The sequence below is a fragment of the Rhinolophus hipposideros genome, assembly GCF_964194185.1.
Source record: "Rhinolophus hipposideros genome assembly, chromosome: 14".
NCBI classification, from domain to species: domain Eukaryota; kingdom Metazoa; phylum Chordata; class Mammalia; order Chiroptera; family Rhinolophidae; genus Rhinolophus; species Rhinolophus hipposideros.
The window spans coordinates 40,519,778-40,546,062 of record NC_138060.1 but is presented as its reverse complement, the minus strand read 5'-3'; the positions used below and the strand labels follow the sequence as shown (position 1 = coordinate 40,546,062).

The 26,285-nt window shown below is 37.8% G+C and overlaps 1 pseudogene across 1 annotated transcript in view; it reads right to left on the bottom strand.

Annotated features, from left to right (window-relative positions):
- LOC308507622 (Y-box-binding protein 1-like) overlaps positions 1 to 26,285 on the bottom strand; it is a 44,378-nt pseudogene that overhangs the window by 6,602 nt on the left and 11,491 nt on the right. The window contains exons 2-3 of the transcript in view: positions 5,289 to 5,442; positions 20 to 158 (exon numbers count right to left, since the gene is read on the bottom strand). The product of the transcript in view is annotated as a Y-box-binding protein 1-like (transcript). The remainder of the gene's footprint in view (positions 1 to 19; positions 159 to 5,288; positions 5,443 to 26,285) is intronic.

Here is a 26,285-nt window from a genome sequence, read left to right as displayed (position 1 = left end):
TTAATCAGCTAGTATTTACTGAACAACACCCCATCCTAGGCCCTGTGCTAAAACTGGTTCGGACAAGGATGTTGCAGAATGGGATCTCCGGACAGCAGGCTCTGAGACACATATTATTATACAGGAGGAATATTGGGGAGTGTTCTTAGAATCAGTACCTGTGGAAGGAAAGGGAAAGAGCTGGATGGGGTAGACAGAGCGGATGACCTGTGAGGCCATCTCAGTGGGACCTCAGGCAACCATCCGGGAGTTCTGAAGAATGACCCTTTAGAGCGGCCCTGCACTGCGGCAAGAAGATTGGGCCTTTATACGTCTGTATCAGTGTTGGTCATCCCTGATGCAACTTTGAATAGGGTGGCTCTTTTCAGTTTTCAACTTTTCGTAATACCTAAAGCGGCTGACAACAGAGGGCTCTCTGCCCGCAACTTTCCCAGAAACTGCAGTACTGTCTTTTATTCTTGAAGGGAGATCTGGGCAGCACATCACAGCATCTACTACAAATGGCAGCTAGAGAGTTCAATGTCTAGGGGCGACAGCTGAATAAACACCAATTCCAACTGTGAGATAAAGACTACGATGGGAGTAAGTGTCTCATAGGAGGGGAACTTAACGTAGGTTAGCGAAAGTTTTAGGGAGCAATAGCATCTAAGTTCTGAGAGATAATTGGGAATCACAGGAACAAAGATGAGGTGGTGGTAAGGGGAGAGATCGCAAAACCAGGAGGTGAGAAAATAAGGAATGCTTAGGGGACTACTTTTAAATCAAATTTTTGGAGCCAGGTTAGATATCCTAAAAGAAGTAAAGTATAAGTTGAGATAGCAAGGTGAAAGAGGGGTGTGTGTGTGTGTGTGTGTGTGTGTGTGTGTGTGTGTGTAGAGCAGGGTGTTATAGATGGAAGTGCTTATGAGAAGGTTGAGAAGGAGGAAGAGAGGGCAGGGCGAGGGATGAGAAGAGAGGGGGGGATAGAAAGGGAAGGGAGGGAGGGGTAGAGAGAAGAAGAGAGAAAAGGAGAAAAATAGAGTAATTGAAGGCAGTTCCAGTTTGGCTGGATAGTGGAGTTTGTGACCATGAAGGTCCTTGTGTGCTATATAAATAAGTTTACACTTTATTTTGAGTGCATTGAGAAAGCGCTAAAGAATTATAGAATAGACATCATCATTTATGCTGACATCTGTCCTTTATCTAAGACATCTCACATTATTATTTATTCTCTGAAAGTGTATGTATAGCACACTTAGGTACAACTGAGTCTTAAATAGTTTCATTTTAATATCCTGACACATAACTACCATGTGTCAGTTATGTTTGGACACAGCATGAGGGATTTATTGCTGGGTTAGAGCTTATGAGTATATAATTGTGAGAGCTGGTGGGACAGGCTATGCAGGCTGATATATGTATCTATGTAGATATATTTATATAGGTATGTATGTATATACATAAAACAATACCCTATGAAGGATTATTATCCTCATTTCATAGATAGAAAAACAGAGACATAGAATGAGAGACTTAACGTTAGTAAGAAGAAAAATGGGCATTCATATTTGGTTGTTCTAATACCTAACTTATACTTTTAGGCACTATGCAAAATGGCCTTCTCTGCCAAATACTGTAGAAAGGTAGACAGATGCTAATTGAAAAAAAAAAATCCACCTTTGCCAACATAGCATTTAGCCCTAAAATGAAGGCAGATAATGCGCAGTGATTCTTGTCAATGACCTTCGCTGCCTGATACTAGGGTTTCTCTGTGATTCTTTGACGGTCATCTGGCAGCTGTCCATCAAGGCTTCTATAGAAGCATCGTGGCTGTAACTGGCTTCCTGATTTTCTGAGATTTGTAGAATGTTCTAAACCGTGGACATCTAGGTTTGGGCATACATATTATCACTAGCCATACCCTAAAGCCCTCTGATGACTGCTTCTTAAAATAAGAGTCTTTTCCTGATTTGTTTTGCCAGCTATTAATACCTTTGAGAGGTATTAATTACCTCTCTAATTACCATTGAGAGAGGTCATTTTTATGATAGGTGGAAACGGAATCTGGGTAAACAGGAGAGGTATGGTGACAGTTTTTAGTACCCCGTACTAGAGCTTTGTCACTTCAATGTGTTTCTGCCACTGCCAGCTGCCAGTCTCTGCATCTGTGCCTCTCTCCCCAAGCCAGGGAAGACTTCTCTGACTGAGTGCATGGCAGGCCTGACATAGCAGGGAATTAACTTCCCTAGAAGCAGCCCTGAGCCAGTGACTGCTGAGGGGTGGAGTACAAACACAGCTTCCTTACCCTCAGCTGAGGATGTGATTTTACCTGATTTTCCAGAATTTTCTTGCCGATTAAAACTCCAGTTACCCTCTATATTAACTTACATGATACACACCCTTTATTGACTGCTTTCTCTTCCATACCCTTCTTCCTTGCTTCTCTACAGGTATTTTCCTGCACTTTGTAAGTCACCTACTTGAACTTGAATCTTTGTCTTAGAGTCTGTTTCTGCAGGTATCTGAACTAAGATAAATGGGAAGGACATGAAAGGGAGATGAAGAAAGCAAAACATAGGGTAATAAATAGAGGGAAAGAACTAATGGGAGAATTTGGATGGGAAAAGAGAACTGGGATGGATAGGGAATAAATAAGATGAAGAAACTACTGGGTTTCTTAGGGAAAAGGAGGAGGTTGTTAATCTAACCTGAAAACAAAGTTCCTTGGTGATTTTCTTTCACAGAAAGCATCTGTTAATTGCATGTAAATTACATCTGTGATTCAATCCCATCACCTCTTCATTGGCTCAAGGTCAGAAGACGTACACATCAGTTGCAATCTTCGAAGGCCTTCAGTCCATTTTAAAGCAAAACTTAAATGGTGCAAGAGACCTTTTATAAGAAAAGTCTAATTTCACAAACACCTACGTACTCCTCTGAGGTCTGACTTTTCCTTCTTCCCTTTGTTTCATTTGCATACCCAGAGATAAGCATGATTTCTTTCTCACCTCTTAGCCTACTTTTTCCTTTTCAAATTTTGAAAAAGTTAAACTCAGAGCCGTGTTTGTTATCCTCAGTGTTTGTAATAGGAGTTGGCATTTTCCAAAGTGGGGAAAAAAATTAAGGCTGAATGCATCGATAGTTAATTTTCTATTGAATTTCTTTATTGAATATTTGAAGTATAATTTAGTTAGTGAATAAACGTTTAGTTACATACAATAACTTCTCCTGCCAGAGGACTCTCTGGGGAAGTATCTGAGTTTCTTTCAGCTTCCACTTCTCTGACAGTGGACCCCTAAGTGTTTCCTCACCTGGCACTATTTCTTTCTGGTTTGTTTGTTTACTCATTTCTTTGGAGTTACCCATCTGTGGAAGAAATTGTGTCGTTATATTATAATGGGTGACTATATTAAATAGAGGCCGCGTACCTGGGATGTCTCATAAGACATTTCCATATCATCAATGTCAATAAATTTTTTTATCTTCCCAGAAAAAAATGGTGCTATCAATCCAATAATGACTTTTCAGACAACGATCCTAGATATATTTTCCTCTGTATATTTTTGGGACACTAAGACCTGAGAAGGTTGAAACATTGCTTTTTTAAAAAATCATAATACTAGATAGAAGAATGGCAGGCTTTAGGAGCAGTGCTTTATTACTGCTAGGTTACAATCATGGATTAACAATAACAATAGTCTTAGGTGGTCTTCTAGCATCTGATCTCTTCTACCTTTTCTGCATCCTTTGTTATTATTCCAGAGTGAAAAGCTGCTTGTATTTTTTTCCTTCCTTAAACTACCTTAATGCCCACCCGTCCTCCCAGTTCCTATCCAACCTACATCCACTCTTCTGGTTTCAGCCTATCTCACCAAGCTTACTTCCCGCAGCTCTATCGCTGGCATGCTTTGCTTCAGCTACCACAAAGGCCTTGCTGTTTCATGAAACCACGTGATGTTTCAGGCCCCCACGCCTTTGCCCAAATTTTATTTTGCCCAGCATGTATTTGTCATTCTGTTCAGCTCCTGTTATTTGTCCTTTAAGAATTCAGCTAAAGAGCCTTTTTAATATTTACCTTTGAGACTTTTTTTCCCCCAAGACCTCTAGGGAGACATAGTGCCTAGTTTCCCTCCAATTTTATTGTTGTACACATCATACAGAACGACGAATATTTATTTTGTGATGTCTGCTTCTTTCTTTAGAATGTGAGATAATTTTTCAAGGGCAAGAGACCTTAATGATCATCTATTTGACCTTTTTATTTTGAAAAATAGGGCAACTAAGGGAGAGACATGACTCTCCCAAGGTCATTGAATAAATCTTTGATCAATACCATCACTGCCTTTAATCCTAACTCACAAAAATCCTAAAAAGCTTTTGTTAACCTTTTTCCTGGTTAAAAAAAAAATATATTTTTTTTTAGTGAAATTGATGGGTCCAGAACAATAGATAGGAATGAAGATCTATTATTTATCCTGATATTTAGTTTATGTGCTGTCTCAGAAATATTTTTAACCACAGAAGCTCAAAGCCCTGAAATTATTTTTAAAAGCTTATCAGCAAATTCTTAGTTTGCTGGGATTTGATGAAAAGCTTATTCAATAATAATATACTTTTCCCTTCAAATATCATACTAATTTATCTACTGAGTGATCAGTGCCCACAGTTGTAAAGACACCCACCAAAAAAATATTCCTGCAACAAATAACATTTCAAAACTAGATATCAACCAATAGCAATACTGAACAATATTGTTGGATTTATTTTACATTACTAGATAGTTCCCTCTAGTTTTGCATCAAATGTAATACAAGAAATAATATCATGGTTCTAGAAGGACAGGTAACCAGGTTCTGTCTTGAAGTAGATTAAAAAGCCTTTTGAAAACTTCTGGGCCATTTTCTAAGGCAGTGAAAAGAGTTATAAGCAGCTGTTATGAACTGAATAGGTTTGCAAAGTCCTGAAATGTAGGCTATATTTTAGGGCTTGTTTCTCAGGGAGAATGGAGACACTGATAGAGACACTATAGAAACCCTGATCCCTTCTATACAGTCCAGATGTAGGGCAATACTTCTAGAGCCATTTCATGTCTTCATGCCAAGATATTATGTGGTGAGTTTTTATTTTAGTTCTAGGATATTGGTGTAGACATCAGTAGTTTTTACTATAGCCCTCTCTTTTTCTTGTTTATCTAATTCAGTCCTGGCACTCATTTAATTCGGCAAAAGCTTCCTAAATTTGGTCTCTGGACTGTCCCGTCCAACCTCCCATCTGACACAGCTCTGATTATGCCATTCCTCTCTACTCACATCTTTTTTGAGCAGCTACTATATGTAAGGCATTGTCTAGGCACTGGTGGAGACGGTTGAGATTGCTCTTGTGCAGTCTTTCCAGGAGGACAGGCATTGTATAAGGCGTTACATACTTGATGCTCAAGGAGGGTGTTTTAGCCACACTGGTGAGCTAAGGGAAAGGGAGCTTTCAAACAGAGGAAACTGCCCGTGTGAAGACCCTGACACTAGGAGAGTCAAGCTGGAGTGTGGTAATCAAAGTGGGGAAGTAGCATGGTAGAAAGATAGAGATGAACACAGGGCAAATTGTGCAGGACCTTGCAAGACATTTTAAGGAGTTGGAATTTCGCTCTATGTGTGATAGAGAAGCCATTGAAGGGGAAAAATGTGCTCAGATTGACCTTTTTAAAAAGTTGTCTTTATTTCTGTGTGGAGAATAGATTTCTGTGTGGAGAGGGGGAAGCGCTGAAGTGGAGAGCCAGTTAGGAGACTGTTACACTCGTCCAGGCGAGAGACAGCATTGACTTGGACTTGGGTGGATTCAACTAGGATTAGAGAAATAGGAAGATTCAAAAGAGTTTAAGGGTTTGATTCTAGACAACATTATGATTGGACATAGAAGATAAGGGAGAAAGAAAAAAATCAAGGCTGGATCCAATCCCGACTATTGGTCTTGAAGAACTGAGTAGATGGCAATAGAATTCGTCCAATATAGAGAACTGTGGGGACAGAAGATGGGTTCAATATTTATGTTGTTAGCTTAACGGTGTTTGAGATGTCTTTAGGCAGTTGCATGGTATAAACTCATAAGTCTAAACTCAGGGAAGAGGTCTTGAGATGTAGATTTGAGTTATATACATTGTCTTAATGACGTAGAGTAGGTGAGATCATCTAGAGAAGATTGTGTAGAGTGAGACAAGAAAAGGGTTAGAACACAGTCACAAGTGATGCCAACATCCTTCAGTGGTTTTCAACACCCTACAGCAAAAAAAACAAATATTTTATTATGGCATTCACAGGTATCCATTTTCTTGTCCTCGTCTTCTAGTTTTTCAATTTCAAATTCTATTACCATTCTCCAGTTTACATTGTGTTCTAAACACACCCAATTCTGTGCTATTATCCATGTTGTCTTTCAACCTGACTTCCCTTTCTTTTTCTCTGTTGGCTAAAATCTTTCAAGGCTCAAAAAAAAAAAGAAAGAAAAAAAGGCATTCCTCCTTTCTTGATCCCTTAGTTTATCTTCACTAAAACGTGGAATGAATAAATGAATAAACAGGGTATAGTAAATGCATTTGATTTATTTCAATGAAAAGGAAGGAAAGTAACATTTATTCAGCACCTGTTTGTGTCAAGAACATTGTTGAGCCCTTTACTTATAGATGGTATAGAGTCTTGTTTGGTCCTCACAACATCCTGTAAAAGATGCATTATTATTGCTCCCATTTTGTGTAAAAAGGAAAATGCCTATTACATTTTCACAGCATCACACTAGCTTTTTAAAAAGTTGAGTTTGTCTCATTTGCATACATATCAAAACAACATTTGAGTCAAGAAATAATCCTAAAAATCACTGAAAAATTAATGTCCCATCCTTTTTTTTCCCTTCAGGCAAGATTTCATCCTATTTTATTTTAATGACAGTAATTACTTTGTTCTCATTGATTCCTTCTCCATTCTGCTTACTTGACAACAGGTTCAACTTCACTCTCTACTAGATGTGTGGTAGCCTCTAGAGCTACAAAGATTAATACAAAACATTTTTTTGTCTTGAACAAAGGCTTTATCTGCAGTGAAAAGTAAGATGAGAAGTATAAACAACAACATTCAGAGTAGCATCCCTGAATCAACCAACTTCTAGATAAGTACAAATCTAGATAGAATAATGAGGTGACTTTATTTTGTGTTACTGGATTTGTTTTTCCAGTTACACAAGGGAACATACATTGGAATGAACTGGAGGAATTATTTAGAAACAAGAACATACTTTGTAGTAATAAGGATATAGAAAATGTTTTAGAAGTTTAGTAAAGATAAGTTGTCAATTATGCAATGCTTCTCAAACTTCAATGTGTAAAACCTCATGTGTAAATCTTTAGGGATTTTGCTAAAATGAAGATTCTGATTCCGTATGTTTGGGGTGGGGCTTGAGAATCTATTCTAACAGGCTCACTGGTTGGAATGTTACATTAGTGAAGTGAAGACCTAATCTATGCAAAATTTACGGTTGGATTCATCTTTAAGAATTACTATGTACTTTTTTAGAATAAAGAATAAAATTTGGAGAGGGTCAAAGAAAACGTGAATGAGTTTCTGGTTGCTTGAGCATTCTCAAAGAAAACTGAAAACTCTGGGTGGCAGGTGTCCCTCCCTGGAAGTGTTTGTGGGATGGAATCAGTGGGGGGAGCGGTGGTGATTATGAATCCCTAGGTTCAACAGAGGACCTAGTCTGGGGCCTATGGCTGTGGCACTTGGTGTAACCAATGGGGTTTTGAATCAGGAGAGAACGTACACTTAGGAACTGGGTTATTGGGTCAAAATTGAGAACAATATGATAAGTATGAGCCAGGTTGGAGAGTCAATACCTACCCTGGCAAAGAGCAGGAGAAAAAAAGGCAAGATCTGGAGGAATTTCCTGAGCTCAGAGCTGTAGGGGGTGCCTTTCTTCTGTATTTTCCATGACCCAAAAATGGGGTCTGAAAATTTGAAGGTACAGTCCAGAAACTGACAGCAAATGTTTTCTCATTGTGATTCATGTGCCTCTTCTATGTAGAAGAAATAGAGTATTCCTGTTTTCTCCAGAAATGATGTCCTTAGCATTAAAGACAGGCAGCTTACCATACTGGGTAAGAGTGGACTCAAAATGTCTGAGTTTAAAACCTTGCCATTTCCTATTTATAGGTCATTGAATAAGTTATTCATCTCTTGGAATTTGTTTCCTTACCTGCAAAGTGAGGGAAATAATGATGTCAGTCCCATGGACTTGTAATGAGGTTTCAAGAAAATGGTGCTTAACATAATTCTTGGAACTTTGTAAATATTAGCATTAATTATCACGAATCATTGGGTGGGGTCTTAATAATGTATGATTTCTATTTGCAATTACTTATGTCCATTTAATAATCTGTTCATAATGCCAGGTACCACTCTAGGTATTGTGGCTATAATGAAAACTATAAGAAATTCTCTAAAATTACTTTTAGTTTTCTGGTTGAAACAGAAACACACAATAAATTTTAACATGATGTAATTAGTTGTGTTCTAAGCTATAAACTGAGACTATGGCACACTGCACTACTTTTTTTCCACAAAATTTTTGGGTTGGCTGAAAGAAATGTATAAAGTGGGAACATGCCTCCATGAGAAAAACAACTATGAACTCAGTCTTCTTAGGACAAAAGTGGAATTGAGTAAAGGAATTCCCTCTTCTTGCTGTGCATGAAATTGCATTCTTATTATCAAAGGGTGTTTCTTTAAGATTTAAAGTTATATGTGCACTTCTTTCAACATCAATGCAGAAAGAAATCTGCCATAAGAAGCTTTAATCTTAGAGTTGAATAACTTATTTATAAATCCAAAAGCCTGAGTAGGTAATTGGATTAATGTGTGTGTGCGCGTATGTGTGTGCCTGTCCTTGAAATCGAAACAAAAGTTGGGGATGAGCCAGATTAGTGAGTTCTGTTGATTCAGTTCACTTATTAAATGAATTCTGATTCTAATTTTAAAAAGACATTGAGGCATATTTTAGACAAAAATTCCTTACATAATAAATCATAATAATATTTCTTGTCTTTAGGTGTTTTTTCAATTCGAAGGGGAGGGGAAAGGTCATGAGTAGATTAAAAAACACAGAAAAAGAGAGCGAATGTATTGAATGAACATTACTGTAATGAAATAATAATGGAAATATTATCAATGAAAAAGACTCTTCAACAATTGATGTTTATTTTCTATAGTTTCTATCAATTTTTGCCCATACATACCAACTGCTATTTATATAGTCTTAATTATAGCACAGAATACAATTTTATCTTCTTTCCAAGTAATATTTTGAATGATTTCATATCATTTATATCAAAGTTATGAATTATCAAAGGCTTTGATTTTGTGAAAAGATCTAGCCACATCCTTAGAGTAAAATTGAACTGGAATTGGTAGACAAGGTGTGTTCACCTCGTTAGCTATTTCAGTAAGTATAGCCTCCCAAAACAAACAGCAGCTTTTCTGGTATTTATCACATGTTGATTTCTACTTGTCAAGTTTTTGATTGAAATTTATATCAGAAAGGAAAGTAGTAGATGATCTATATAGTTAACTCCTTTGTTGTTTTCTTAGGCTGTCCTTCACTAAAAAATAGAAAAAAAAACCAATGTTGCTAATTCAGGCTGTGGTTCAAATCCCATGCTCTTGGAAAAGAACTTTGGTTGTCTTTAGTTGCGCTGCATTAATGTCCTGAATCAATTCAAAATGTTTACCTTTCATGGTCATTTTGACTTTGGGGAAGAGCCAGAAGTCTTATAGTGCCAGATCCCGTGAATAAGGTGGATGAGGAGACACTGTCCTGTTTTTATTGGACAGAAATTGCCGTACCAGAAGTGATGTATGACACAGAGTCTTTCTGTTTTGATCACAGAACATACTGAATGCTGCTGCCAAGTGCCATCCAACAGAAAATCCTCAATATGGGAAGTGGTGTGTCGAACCTTAGTAACTGTCTGACAAGTTTCAATTTATTCTGTGTAGTCAGTTGGGTGTGAGCTATCATTGAGAGAAGGTGTGTTTTAAAGTGTGCCATAAATCATGCTCCATTATGACAATGCTCCATGTCACACATCACTTCTGGTATATGGCAATTTCTGTCAAATAAAAACATTATGGAGTGTCCTCATCCACCTCATTCACCAGATCTGGCACCATGCGACTTCTGGCTCTTCCCCAAAGTCAAAATGATTCAGGACACTGAGGAAGCTATGACAGCACAACTAAATACCCTCATGAAAGAGGACTTCTAGAACTGTTTCAGAAGGTAGCAAGAACAATTGGATAAGTGTGTTCAAAGCGAGGGGGAGTATTTTGAAGGGAATTAATGGCAATGTGTCTTTGACTGTAATTGATTTTTTAAATTTAAACATTCACAATATTGTTTAATCACACCTCATAGCTATTACAATGCCATTGACTATGTTCCCTATTCTGTACTTTACATCCTGTGACTATATATTTTTTAAATTATAGTTGACATTCAATATTATTTTATGTTAGTTCTAAACCTGTTTTTTAAATTTCTATCCTCAGTGTCACTGCCTGGGTTTAGGACCTAATAGCTTTTTACTTAGGCTATTGCAGTGGAGTCCTAATGGGTTTTCTGCCCTTGTTCTCACTGGCCTCTGATCCTCCACACAGTAACCAGAGTGATATAAAATTAGCCATGTCACTGTCCTGTTTCAAATCTTTCACTAGCCCTCATCATCTATAGGAGAAGTCCAATTCTTTAGCATGACTCCGGACTTCATTTCCTGGTCATCATCTACTTATTCAAATTCATTTCACAGTTCTTTCCCTTTGTGCTTTCTATCCATCAATTTAAAACTTGTTAATTCCTTCAAACATAGCATGGGGCTGTCTACCTGTCTGCCTTTGTAAATTATGTGGTCTCTAGAATGCTCTTCCATTCTTTCTACTTATGATAAACCCATACTCATCCTTTAAAGCATATCTTAGGCATTAACTCCTCTCGGAAGCCTTGCTGACTGTTTCAGACAAAGTCAATCATTTCTTCTATTGCATGAAAGTGCTTATGTTACTGAATGTATCATTCTGAAACATGATTATATTTGTCTCTTCTGAGTACTGTGTGAGCATGAATGTTGCCCATAATTTCTGGTTCTCACACAGAGCTTGATGTATAATAGAACAGACAGTCAATATGTATTTTCTTGGCTGAACTAATGTTGTGGAAATGATGTAATTTTATTCAGCAGTGTCCTACTAGAGATGGGGAAGGCTGACAAGCTGGATCGGGCAGCCGCCAATGAGATTGCATCCAAAGCCAGGAGGCTTCTTCCACCAACCCCGATCTCAGAGGGTGTGTGAAGTCAGGGGGTCGTGTATGTGGAGCAAGCTTTTGGAAGGGGGCAGGCTATGTGGGAAATCAGAGAGAAGGCAGAAGTCTGAGTAATGATGTGATCCCTTTTCATTATTCCTCAAGCTTTGAAAACTCAAACTAAACTCCTGAAGTCATGAGTGTGAGTGGGTATTTTAGGTGTTCACATCCAAAGGGCAGTTTCATCTGCTCTGCAAGAAGGAAACTTACTGAGGTGTTACTCTCAGATGAAGGGGCTGAGACAGAGGAGACATACAGAAGTAAAGTTGGAAGTCACGAGAATTTTGGGGCATGTGCTTGAGCTTTACATGCTTTATATGCTGTAGAAAGGACTTTAAGCCTATTAAACTGAAATCTCTGGGGGACAAAGAGGCCTGGGTCATATCTGGATTGCAATACTTTCTCATAGAGTTTATGGAAAGTTAAAATATTTCAAAATGCCCAGCATAGGGCATGACTTTTAGTACAGTAAAAGTAAGTTTTCTTCCTTCCTAGAGTTTTCTTTCAGAGGAAAGAGAAAAATACTTCTCCTGTTTAACTATCTTAATATAAACCTAATTTACATACCTACATGTTTTATGGCATAATTTCTGTTAAAATACAAGTAACCTATTTATAGGGCTACATATTAAATACCATAACAATAAAAATTGTCAATTGACAATTACAAATCAAACCATTTTTTGAAAGTAAAAGTGGAGAGAAATTCTGCTGAAATGCTTGTTGACAGGTGTGGCAGACATATCTCGTACCCTTCCTCATACCTTCTTGACCCAATTTTACCTCAGCTGTTCCTGCAGCAACCAACTTTGTGCAGGTATGACCTCCCCTCAGTTATACCATAGAGCTTCAACTTTCTGCCTCAGGGTTTCCTGATGCTGTTACCTAAGAAGCTTGTGAAATCCAACCAGTATCTACAGAAAAACAATCTGGCAGTGCAAGGGAGTCAGCAACCCATGGGCAATGCTTGAGCAACAGGAAATGGGAGCCAGCAGATAGATGCCCCCTTTTTTGTCCCTCAGGTGTTCAATTCTGAGGCATGTTCTACATGACTTCTCAGAAGGCTCCAGAAGGATTGAGGCCCAGGGGCCCACAGTAGTGACCAAGCCAGGATGAACAGTCATATTTGTTTTTTCTCTTTTTCTGTTTCACTCCCACTACTTCTTCATTCCTGTTGCTCAGAATCACATCCCAAATAACGACCTGCATATGGGCTCTGTCTCGGGCTCTGCTTTTCCAGAGAAAATCCAGGCTAAGATAATAAGCTGTGGCAGACACAGTTTAAGCATTACCTTAGATTCTCTCAAAGTGGTAAGTGTATGGGCCTTGAGCCACTGGCTCATGGGATGCCAGTTGCCAACATCAACCATAGCTGCATTTCTCCTAGAACAGACTCCATGGCACCCAGCATGGTGTGAGCCCAGTTCCAAACCCATTCTGATCCATGAACCTCAGCTCCTTTCTCTTTCACTGGACTCAGAACAAACTCCATGCTACAGTGGATGGGACCTGGCTTTCCCCATTGCTGCCAAAAGGAGACAAATAACATAGACTAGCTGATCAGAAGAGTTCATTATGGAGAAACTGACCAAATGGGAAACAGTAGATGGGGAGGGGAAGCTGTCAGATAAATTCTGCTCCTTCTTGTAGATGGTCCTGAGGCACAGTTTTTTACACAGCTTGCTTGGAGATGTTAGTACAGCTCAGTGACCAGCTGTGTCTCTTTGTATCACCTTATTGGTAATGTCTCTCTTACTGTTCAGCAATTGCATCTTTCAATAAAGCATCAACACTTTAGTCTTGTCTCAGGCTTGTTTTCTAGGGTACCTGAACTAAGACACAGGTTCCTGAGGGCTTTTTCTAGGCTTCTGACAGTACAGAATAACTGTAGGGAAGTAGAAATAGACTTTTAAAAAGTTTATGTAACAGGAAGTAAGCTTTGGAAAGGTCTCAAGATTACACTTCTCTCTTATAGCTCAACATGGAAGAGATTAGTTCCTTTGATATGGGATCAGTGATAACAGTGTAGAGCGGTACATCAACCCTTCCCTATGGTGCCTTGTCCCTACCTTAAACAAGGCAAGAAGGATATCTGCTTATCTGTTCTTTGTTTCAGTCTTCATCTTTTATTACCAAGAATGTGAAAATACTTTGAAAATGAAATTATTTTCTGATTATGAAGAAAAGTATGTGTACTGCCAAGAACTTGGAAAATTCAGAAATCTGTCAAGAAGTAAACCAAAAGCCCCTGCATTCTCCCAACCCATAGAGCCAGCTAAAGCTGTGTGCAGTTCTTAATTTAAAAAAATGTATTTATACTTATATGTATGTCTACACAGGCTCACATGCATAATCTTCCTTCTTCTGGAACTCTCTCCCCACTCTGTACCCACTGAAAGCCTCGTCAGCCCCTAAAATAAGCTTACTCGGAACCTCTTTCATGAAGGTGTCTCTGGTTTTCCATATCAGATCTTTAACTAAGACACATCATATTTTGTCTTGTACTATAGGTATTTTTGTTTGTAGGTACACATTTTTCCAACTGGATTATAAACTTCTAGACTAGAAGGCAGAGACCCTATCTGATTCATCTTTGGAATCCCATATTACCTGACAAATGTTGGATTACTATTTAATAAATGAATAAATATACAATTCAGCCTGTAGTTGTTTTTCAGTACCTTCATCACTGTATTATTTCTTACATGTGATTATCATTTCACTGCATGCTTTTCTCATTTATGAATGATTTCATATGAATGTGTTTCATTTTACCCATTTAGATTGTGAAATTTCCAAAGGCAAGAACCTTTGCTTATATTTCTCCAGTGTTCTTCATAACATTTATCACATTATTAACCTTAGAACAGGTAGCCAGCAGATCTTTGTTGAATCCCTTACTGATGCAGCCTGGTTATCAGAGGCTGCACATCTGCCCTCTAACCCCCCAAACAGGCCAAAAGCAAATCAATTGTAGGTTTAGGAAATGTTTGGAATCTGTATTTGTGATATTCCACGAGAATGAAAAGGGGGCTCGCCCATGCATGTCTGAGAATGGTTGTAGCTTATTCCTGGCCATCAGTCACTCTTGCTGAGAAAATAGACCAAATTTGTTATAGACACTCAGTAACTCAGAGAAGTCAGCTTTTGACAGAATGTAATTTCCACCGTTTAAAGTTAGAACCTTGTGGTATGAAACCACTGTTTGTTGATTTTATAAGGTTAAAATTCACTTATGTGAGAGAAAATGAACAAATTCAAAATTTGAAGAACATAATTATCAGTTTACATTGACTTTATCCAAAATAAGATACGGCGTGGGAAGGTAAATTCTGGAGTGGGTACTACCCCTCTCCCTCTGAGAATGGAAATGCATGAGCGTTTTTTAGGACAGTCCCATGAGAGTTTTGAGTTAACCCAGGTTCCAATCACAGTTTTGTCCATTTGCTTCACGGGTAACCTTAGACAAGTCACTAAATCTCTTTAAGCCACAGTTTTCTTCTTTCTGAATGGGATAACAATGCTACCTATTTTTTAAGATTATTAGAAGATTCTGACTAAGATTAAGGAAGCCCACGGAAAAGATTTAGCAAAATGCCAACCTATCACCATTATTCAAAAAATATTATCATTACTTTTATTACTTTGTTCTCAGACTGTTAAATAAGAAAGAAATTGGCATTCATTAGTATTTAACTGTTTTTTCTTACCAAAGTCAGTATGCATTTCTTTTTCCTCCATTTCCACTTTGATCCTGTTCATGCCTTTGCAATAGAAAAACAACGACAGTCACTTTTATTGGGGTTCTTATGGTTGAAGATGCTGCTGCCCCCTTCCCTACACAAATCTTCCTTAAGTGTGGCAAATACGAATTACTGAAATTAGAAATACACAGGGTAAAATATGTATACACATTTTAGGAAAGGAAAAAACTGCATTAAAATTGTAATACTCAATATATACCAATAACAAAAGATGAATAAACTGGCAAAGTCTTAAAACTAGCAAAGCAACTTGATTAAATAGTCCTATATACATAGATATGAAAGTTAATTTTTATTAATAATTATTAGGAATAATAACAAGAACAATGCAACACACCCCAACTCATTTTCTATGAGAGAGAAAAAAAGAAAGTGAGAACAAATTATATAAAAATAAACTAATTTTTAGGTCTGCATGCACTTCCATTTAGTTAATAACAGCAAAATAGACAAGATAATAAGTGCAATATTATAAAGACAAGAGAATGCATACTGATTGTGATAAGAGAAAACGCTCAATTTAATACTGATGAATGCTGGCTTTCTCTTTTTTGACAGTCGGAGAAACTGTGCTGCAATGAAGCTCATTGATTCTGTCTTCAAAGGCTTTGAAAAAAACTGTAAAACTGTTGCCTTGTGGAGAAGACAATGCAGATGACTCAGGATTTTTTTTTGTTTTTTTTGTTTTGTTTTTACTTCCTTGATTTGTGTTCTTTTAAAAAGAGGTACATGATAGTTCCTGTTTCCCACTATTTTAACAAGTAATTGGCTGACCCTATTTTTCTTCTCTTTAATCTGCTTATCTCTGTAGAGCTTTCCAGAATTTGATTGGAAAGATCCTTTTACCCAAGGGATTTAATTAAGAAAGGAACAATGCTCGCAGCAATGCAGGAGCCGATGATTCAATGATTTGTAATACTAGAGCTTCAGTGGGAATAAGACTGCCCGGAAGCCCTCACTGTAGGACTTGGGGGTCCTTGTTACCACTGCTGTGAGCAGATGTAGATAAGTCAAGCTGATGGTCAACTATTAGGCTTATACATGAAGCCCAACATGAGGCCCCATCTCTTGATCTATTTCCCAGGAAATTAGTTACATGCCTAGAGAGATGAACACGTCACTTCTCTGAATGAGGAGATGCTTTTAATCATTTGTCTTGTGGCACCTTCAATATTCATTCCTGCACAGTCTCTCTCTAGCAGTGACAGTTTCATGGCTCAGAATGGAAGAGAGGGAAGATAGGGTGAGTTTCTTTCTGTCACGCAGGGTGGCCTGCGTGGTCTCTGTTCCCGCTCCTCCCATAAGAACGCAGGATATGATGAGGCCAAAAAGGAACACCCACAGAACCATAGATGGGGGTGTCATGCTACTATAGTCTTACTGGCGGCACTATAGTCTCACTGGAGCTGGATAGTCTCGCTGGCGGCTGGGTTAGAGACACAGGAAGTAGGAGCCCCACGATCCGCAACCTGCCACCCTAACTGCAATTTGCGCTTGCAGGCTCAGCCACCATCTTCTTGCTAGCCCCCATTTTCTGCTAGCGTAGCCACAGCAGTTATATCAGTGGCCAATGGCTCACTGGTTACAGCTGACGGCCAACTAGCCACAGCTGATGGCCATCCCATCACAGTTGATGGCCATTTACTACCTGAGCCAGCACCTTTCTACGTGAGGCCGAGAGCCTGGAAACTGCACTCCTGGCTCTGTCCCCACACTTTCTCATCTCAACCCCTTGCCTTTAGGTGACCTAGAGTATTTGCCAAAAATGACTATTCCTTCTCTAAATGTGTGGTGCTCAAACTTTGGTATCCAGCAGAATCTCCTGGTGAGCTGGACCCAGTGTTTCAAATTCGCTTTATCAGTTGGCTACTGAGTTTCTTTTATGCCCTCTTCTTTTGGCCTTCTCTTATTTTTCCCAGATGCTTCAGTTTTATTAAACTTGTGCTTTCCTGAAGGAACCACTTTTTCCCACCCTTTTGGGTCTTTTCCCTGTTGCTATTTCTCTGCCTTGATGTCTCTTTCTCTTCCTTCTTAACTACTGTGTTTCCCCGAAAATAAGACCTAGCAGGACTGTCAGCTCTAATGCATCTTTTGGAGCAAAATTATAAAAGACCTGGTCTTGTATATTTTTGGGGAAATATGGTAGCTAGCTTCTATCCATCCTTCCACACTCATCTTGGCTATCATCTCTTTCAGAAGTCTTCCTGGACTGGGGTAGGTGTCTCCCCTTCATTTCACACAGTCCCTTACTTTGAGTAAAAAAGAAATTTATTATACAAGGAGAGGAAAATATATTGTTTTTGAGGTCAAAATTGAATATGTTAAGTCAGTGAATTCTTGACTGTCATTTGGAAAAACAAAGACGATGAGGGTAAGATTACTACATGCTTACAGTTTTGTGGCCACGTGCATCAGTTGAGTGAAGGGCAGCTCAACCTGACGAAGCAGAGAATCTGGTGAGGACTGAAAGCCTCTGGTGAGCCTAGAGGCTCTGGCCCCTCCTCATTTTAATGATGTTATATGGAGAAAACCCAAATGTAAACAGCTCTAATAAGAGGCTGAAAAAGCAATGATCTAATTGGCTCTATCTAATTAAAGGACCCTGTGAGGTATACAAAGCATGAGTCAAAGAGAGATGTGCATGGGTGTTAAGTAAATGGTTGAATGGAGCATGTGATCTGGGAAATTTTAGGAATACTGCAGATCTATTGTCTTTTTTGCTGCTGATGTTATAACCAGGGTAAATAAATGTTTTTGAATTTGCATTGCCTATGTTTTTCCAACGCGTGCCATGCTAGATGGGAGAAAGCCCAAGAACAGGAAAAGAATGGAGTTCAGTGTCTTAATTATATTTTTTACCCCTTGTTGCCGCTGATGAGGGGTTAGTCCCTCCCAAGGAGTTGGGACAAGCAGAAGGGCTAGTCACTGTTTTTGCTTTTCAAAAGTGCTTTTCATCCTCTATCATACTTGTTCATTTATTTATTCTGTCTCCTAACCTGGATATAATTCCTTCATGTATGTACATGGCCTTAACTTGATCTTGCTCACCTGCTCCAAGAACTAGCATATAGAAGGCACTTAGAAATGTACATTGGTCAATGGGTTCCTACTTCTACAGTGTTCATTAAAAGTTTTGCCATTTTGAAATATCTTGAGCAAAGTTAGGAGAACACTAGGATAAGTCATAAACCTAAGCTTAGTTCCTTCGTCACTACTTCTGAAAACTTTATTTTTAACCTCTGGAGACCAACTTCACATGTCTTTATGATGTATGTCTTGCTATTACTCAGGGACTTCCTGATTTTGGGGAAAAAAACTATTCTTAGGCTGCTGTTCAGTACCTGAGAGACGTCCCTCAGGTTTTTCAAAAGACAAGTGTAGGTGAATTTCCACCCTGGAGAGGAAGTGGATGGTGGTGTAATAAGCAAGCTGACATTTCCTTCTTTGAACATATTTGGCTCTGTGAGGGGTATGGGGAATCATAACAGTGAGGTGCGTCTCAAAAGACTTAGAAATAAGGGGAATAACATGTAGACCCTGGAGAGTGAGATAGTAACTTTGGATTGTAGCACAATTGATTCAGAAGTACATGAAGTCAATTTAATAAGATTGAATGGCCCCTAGGGTACAAGCCTTGACTGAAGATATTTGCATATGAGTACATAGGGAAAGAAGATAATAAAGAGAAGTGGCTGGTCACTTTGGTTAATGGAGGAAAGAAAGGTCAAAGAAATAGGGACTCTATAAATAAATGCAAACAATCTCTAGGGAATATATATATGTTATATAATATCTTGTCAACTAACATGAGCTCTTGATACCAAATGCTTGTTCTTCCTGTTGTTAAAATGAATATTTTGGGCTATGATTTGTTGTCATAGACAAAGCAAAAATCATACAATGAATCTCTACTTTAGTGCCATGCTCGCCATTCAGTCTTTTGTGTAACTTGCCTTTGCATGAAGCTCTGCATATTGGAAGAGAATGTGCTTATCACAATAGGATGGATATTCTAAGCTGAGTAAAAATAGCCCAACTTATTGTAAATATAATAATTGTTCTTCATTTTCTTTGGTTAATGCAAGCTAGGCTCTCCTGGTGGTCCCTCTACTTTGATATTTATCTTCCTTCACATCCTGGGTTGTGTACCATGTGCCAAGAAAGTGTTTCACATGATAATTCATGAAAATGAACTAAAACATTGCTACAAAAACAAGCACCATTGCCATATATCTAGTCCAAATTTTTACAGTAGATCATCCTGTGGTTTGTGTGTCTTCTCACGGATCTCCATATTTGAAAAGATAAAGGATAGGCTTTAATTGTGCCTCCCAGTTTATAAAGCTCTTATGCGTTTATTCTTTCATCTGATCCTCACCCCAGCCCAGTAATGTAACTGGAACTAATTATATTTTTACATAAGGTTCTAAGGTGTTGTTATTTGTTCAAGGTCATAGGTCTACGTACTGGTATAAGTAGAACTTGAAAGCAAATTTCTGTATCAAAGACCAATAAAATGTCCACATGTCAAATGGCATTTCAGATTGGGGAAGGCATAAAAATTTCTTCACAAGTCTTAATAAGGAATCCCATTGAATACTCTCTGTAGCCATTCTTCTAACCTTTGAAGAATCATTCCCCCATTACAGTACTCTCTGTTCCTGGCTTTATATTGTTTATTTGGTTCACTTTCCAGTTACTTCTTTATATATTTGTGTAGCAAGAAGAAATCACTATTTAAAGTTAGATATTTTTAGAAAGAGAAGATCCTGCCAGAGGAAACCTTAGGTTTTGGCTGGTCTTCTATGTTGTCAAGAAAATAGACAGACTGCTTGTTATGTTTAACACATAATCAGTTTGGGACTCACCCAACATAAGGTAGATTTGACACTAAATTTAGAAATAATAGCTAGAGAGGACTCATTACACTGATAAGTGGTAAGAAAAATTGTTAGACTTTAGGGACACTTTAAGAGAGTAAAGAGAGGGAACTAGGAGAGAAGTATTAAGAAATTGGCTAGAGTCTGGGACATAAACTGGGGCACAGAGGAGGGTGAACAATATGTAGTGACAGAGGCAACAAAAGACCTTCAGAAAGATTAGTCTCATAATCAATTTTTTTTTTGCGGGGGAAGGGGAACAGGACTTTATTGGGGAACAGTGTGTACTTCCAGGACTTTTTTCCAAGTCAAGTTGTTGTCCTTTCAGTCTTAGTTGTGGAGGGCGCAGCTCAGCTCCAGGTCCAGTTGCCGTTGCTAGTTGCAGGGGGTGCAGCCCACCATCCCTTGCGGGAGTCGAACCGGCAACCTTGTCATTGAGAGGACGCGCTCCAACCAACTGAGCCATCCGGGAGCTCAGCAGCAGCTCAGCTCAAGGTGCGTGTTCAATCTTAGTTGCAGGGGGCGCTGCCCACCATCCCTTGCGGGACTCGAGAAATCGAACCAGCAACCTTGTGGTTAAGAGACCACTGGCCCGTGTGGGAATCGAACCGGCAGCCTTCGGAGTTAGGAGCTCGGAGCTCCAACCACCTGAGCCACCGGGCCGGGCCCCTCATAATCAATTTTAACATTTTTTTGTGGGGCTTTATTGTGATGCTTAAACATCCCCATTTTTCCCTCCTGCTCTCCAAACATTCAGTAAAGTCAGCTTTGTACACAAATGCTTTTTGTGTGGAGTTTTATCTTTATAGAAATCAAAAGAAGAGTCCTGGCAAGAACATGATCCAAATGAGACTGTTTTAACAAAATTATATCACTTGGCATGTATCAAAAAAATTACTACATGCTGCCGACTTCTATTATTTGAAATATAAATCTACTCAGGAAATATAATCACTACCAACAACTTAGCCTTAGGAAAGATGCTTATCTTAAAAGAAAATAGATTACCTTTTTCCACCTCTCATGTTCTGTGAACCCTAAAATACATGTATACCACTATTCCAAGTGTATGTTCCTAGAAATTGGATCAGATTTGGTAATTCTCTGGCTACCTTAATTGCTTAAACTTTTCCTTATCTTTTTCCCAGTTTGTTTACTCACTTTGATTTCCTACATCTTGTTCTCTAAACTTTTCTTATTAATCAACACATAGATATTGAGAAGCTATTAAATGCACTGAAAGTGATAATAAAGAAGTATAAAATTTTTGATGTAGGTCCAGAAGTTTGAGTAGAATGAGTAATAAAAAGAAAGAAGATAGGAAGGGATAAGATAGGAAGTGAAATGAAGGGAATAATTGAAAGTGGTGCCTACCATAACCTAATAATAAGACCTAACAGGATGTTTGTTGAGTGAATAAATTAATCCATGAATAAGTGGTCAAGTGAATGGATAGATGAATGAATGAATGGAGATATGGATGAATGGATGGATGGAATAAATTGACTTGAGAAAGATGGGTTTGGAAAGATGAGTACCACAAAATTATATATTGCCTTTATGGACTGGGTCCTTTTATGGAGAATATGCTAAAAATTTTAGCAGTGGTTCCAATCATCTTAAAAGGGAACAAATGACAGATCCTGCTCATGTTCTTCCCTATTGTCTAGGTATAAACAAGTCAGAAGATACCTGGGGACTAGAAGGTGGAATAAACAGACTCTTCAGTGGTGGTACCTAGCAGGAAAGGTTATAGAGATAAGCAAATGAAATTAGTTTTCAATTGGATATAAACAACTTAGGTGTTTAATTAAATCTTAAATATCACATATACTCTGATATTAGAAAAAAAATGCTGAATAGAAAGAATGTTTACACAAAAGTTCTGATGACACCAAATGAGAGAATGGGATGAAAATAAATAAACGGCTTAGCATGGAACAACTTTATGGTTTTGGAGCCCAAAACATAGCACAATGCCAGGCTGTGTCTTGCCTCTGCAGCACCAGCACTTTGTATCTCCATCAGTAACAGAAGATTATCCCCTAGGGTGCTCAGCAATCTGGTGGGCCAGAGAAGTATGCAGAGTTTTTCTTTTGTTTTTCTTTTTTCTTGCTTCTAAAGATTGCTGCACCAGTTTTAAAATGAATATTGCCTGTTACCATACCAGTGCAGATTGTTGAAATATGGTTCTTTTTTATGTCGTTGTCTGACTTTGGACAACCACTGCTAATGTGAATATTGATTAAATATTATATGTTGTAATGGAAAGAGATTTTTGTGACCTTTGGCAAGTTACCGAGCCTCAGTTTTCTTACCTGCAGAATGAAGGTGATGAGGCAAACTCATAATGTTCTTCTAAGAATTTTATCAGGCAACTTTTGTGGAAAATTTTCTAGATTTACTGTGACCCCTTCCATGAAATTCTGCGTTCCTATACGATTATACACACATTAAATCCTACATCTTAGAAGCTCAGTTTATTAAATAGAAGTAAAGTAAATAAATAAAGTAAATAAATTGTCAATAAAATACCTACTATTTCACTGTATAGATGGAGACAGCAAATGATTTGCCAGAAAATTTTCTTTGTTTTGTGAAGGATGAAGTGTTCCCTTTTAGATGTGTAATTATAAAGTTAGTAGGTCCCATTTGTAATAGGTCTAAGGCTGGAGGTCACAGTGCTTAGATTATGGAGTGCCTGTGAGCCAAAGTTTCAAGGCCAAGATCATCCCTTTTATGAGAACCTATCTAATGAATAGATTTAGAAGATCTTTACTGATGACCTTTGATAGAACAAAGTACACAATGGGGAGAGGGCGTCAGTTATGGAGACCTAATTTCAGTGCTAAGACTTTTGAGAGATTGAGATTGGCATAGGTGTGGACAGATGTTAAACTGAAGGTAGAGATGGCTTAGAGTTTGGGACAGATGATCCTTCTTCACAGCAGATGAGGGTGTGACAACCAGGGTGTGTCTGTGCTTTTCAAAGTCTTTTGGAAAATTTTGAGGTGGAGCAGACATTCAAAATAAGCAAAATGATTCTGATAATATGGAACATAAAGCCCAGATATTTCCCTTGGATATTAAAAAGAGAGAATTAGCAATAAAAAAAAAAAACAACAAAAAAATCAAGCCAGAATCTGATCAGGTTTTTTGATTTATAGGAAATATAGAAATTAATATAAATTTACAGGAAATATCAGAGTCATAGAAACATGTTAAATGACAACATGAAGTTGTGATGTAAAATGCAGATAGGGAGGAACTCGACAAGATGAACTATCTGGTTTCTGTAATAAATAAATTGAAGAGAGAGTGAAAAAGAGAAGAGACTAAAGGAACATAGCAACCTATTGTTGACCTAATGTAATATATGAACCTTTAGGTCCTAATTTGAAGACAAACTAAAAATGGAGAGAGAGTGAGAGAGAGAGAAATCTAAGTCGTGATTGGATATTCAATGATATTAAGAAATTAATATTAATTTTTTCTTAACATAGTATTGCAGTTTTTAGAAGGAGTCCTTATCATTTCATCCATAACTACTTGAAACTTAACATATTTAAATATTTGTGAGTGAAATGATGAGAGTTCAAGTGAGATTGTGCCTCATTGGCACCACAAACTAGTGGATTAGGTCATGCATATGACACTGAGAGTGCAGTAGAGAGAACTGTAGTTCCTTCCTCCAGATGGACCCAAGCAGATGCTTCTTGGTTCCTTTCCTCAAAACCTCTTTCTTTAGCAATATCATAGAGTTTATTTGCAATGCATGGTTTTGTGTTTCATCCAGAATTAGTTAGGGTTAGAAAGAACAAATACCGTTGTTTACCATCATGTAGGAGGCGGGATATATTAGTTGCTAATGACATACTTGTCATTATGAGTATTTATTTGTACCACAGGAAGCTTTGCAGTGGCTTTTTGCATTCTTTACAGTGTTTCTGCAAAAGCATGAGATGGGCTGGTGGAATGCAGCTAGGATAATTTAGGATTTGGTAAAAAATCCATTCCTAATAGTAGTGGTTCATGGGTTTTCATTTTCTGGTGAGCCTAGCCTGGTAAAGATTGTATCAGGCTCCCTATTTCAGCTCTAAAGCATAGAAGAAATGTTAAACTCTCAGTCTCTCCCAGATAATGCACTCTAAATCAGACTTTGGCCTTCGGCCTAATGGAAAAAGCAGTCCATCTCAGATTCACTGAATTCATCCATTCATCTACTTATTTGTTGAATCCGTCCATCTATCCAACCACACATCCATCCATATTTATTATGTATTTGCTTCTTACCTATATATCTTCTGTGTAATTTCTTTGAGCATTTTATATGACAAATAGATTTTTATATGATATTTGTCACAATTATCAATCACCAATATCAACTTTATGGAGGGGAATCTTCATATTTCAGTGGGAAAGTTAGGTCAGGAGGAGTCAGAATAATCTTAAATATTAGCTTACTATATAGCCTAAGAAAATTATAATTTTTCTGTGCTTAAGAGTCTGCATCTATAAATTGTCAATAAAATACCTTTCTCTGAATAGAAAATACTGTCCCAGAAAAGAATCACTAGTGATTTATATTTCAAAGACTATTTAAAGAGATGGGATATCAATATCATATGTTGAAAGAAAAGAATGCAATACTCTTTTAGCATAATCTCAAGTTTTTACTATACAAGTAAAAATTACTGAATGCAAATACATAAACATTGTTATGTTTCTTTAATACCCAGCTTTCTATAACTAAAATACGTTCATTTATGATTGGGAAAAATATGCTAGGAAAGAAATCTGTAAAGATAAAATGAAGTAACAAGTGTGAAAGCCTAAAGAGCTAATACATGATGTAATTGTTTGCAAGTGCTATTTTGTTTAGCAAGTTGCTGAAGATCAGAGAAGGATAATCCAGTGAGTAGATAAAATAGATAAATAATGATATCCTAGTGTAGTCTTTCTAATTATATTAAATTCAGCAATCATCTGTTAAATGTTTTCTATGCACAAGACACTAGGCTAAGTGCAATAAATGCTATTTAAATGAACAGTTAAATCAAAGGAATGAATCTGGTAGTTATTTAACCTGGATTGAACAGAGATTGATTGAGACAGATACTTTGATAAGAAAAATCCAAATATGGAATCTTAGCCCCTAACGAGATTAGAGGACATTTAATCTAGCCCCCACAATTAATATAAAGGAAAGTGAAAGCAGAGTATATACACACTTCCCTAAACTCCTACAGATAATATCAGAGGTAGGACTAAAACACAGGTTTTAAAGACAGAATTGCGCTCAATGGCATTTTACAAAAATCTACGTGTATTTAAGAATGAGAGGTATAATTAAAAATAATTATTTTTTTCCCTCTAACAATAAATCCTGAGACAAGTGAAGTAATGGGGCTCCCTGCTGCCATCAGAAAAACAGGTCCCTTCTGTCTTTCTGCCCCACCATCTTAGGGACAACTCTTGTTAGTATTCTAGACTACAGAACAAAGCAGAAGAGGTAACACACTTTAGTCTGAATTTCATTGGCCAACAACGAGTCAAAATGGCCCCCTTTATCCACAAGAGAGTCTGGCAAGGTGAGCTGCTTGCCTTCCATCTACTGTAGTGGTGAGTCGAATCGGAATAGGGTATGGAAGTGATGTTGAGCGAGCCAACCCGAAGTATCAGCTTTTATGATTCTGAAAGCAGATCTCTTCCTTACTCTCTTATCCCTGCTACTGAGGACTGGTTAACAAACAACAAACAAACAAACAAAAAACTGTAGTCTAAAAACTATTTAGAACTGGAGAGAAGAAGGGCTTGGTCATTTTCTTCAAATACTCAAAGTTGTGCCACATGAAAGACTGATTGAACTCTAAACCTTCAGGAGAGCTCTAGAATCAGCAAGTGGAATGATGGGAAACAGATACCAATTCAAATTAACTAGGAACTTTCTTCTCCTCAGAGGTATGCAGTGGTCGTATGGGCCTAATAGGTAAAGCAGTGTGTGTTCCTCACTGCTTAGAGAATTTAGGGATAGACAAGGGGACCACTAGGGATTTACACAAATATCTGAATTTTCAGTATAAATGATTTCCTGCAGACTTTTTCCCAGGTGGCATGAGATGGTTTTTAATCATTATACTACGGAGAGATAATTAAAAAAAAAAAAAAAAAAAAAAGCATCTCAGGGTGCATTTCAAATGTAGATAGCAATCATAATATTTACTGAGGGCTTTCTATGTGCCAGATATTTCACTAAGCCATTTTACAT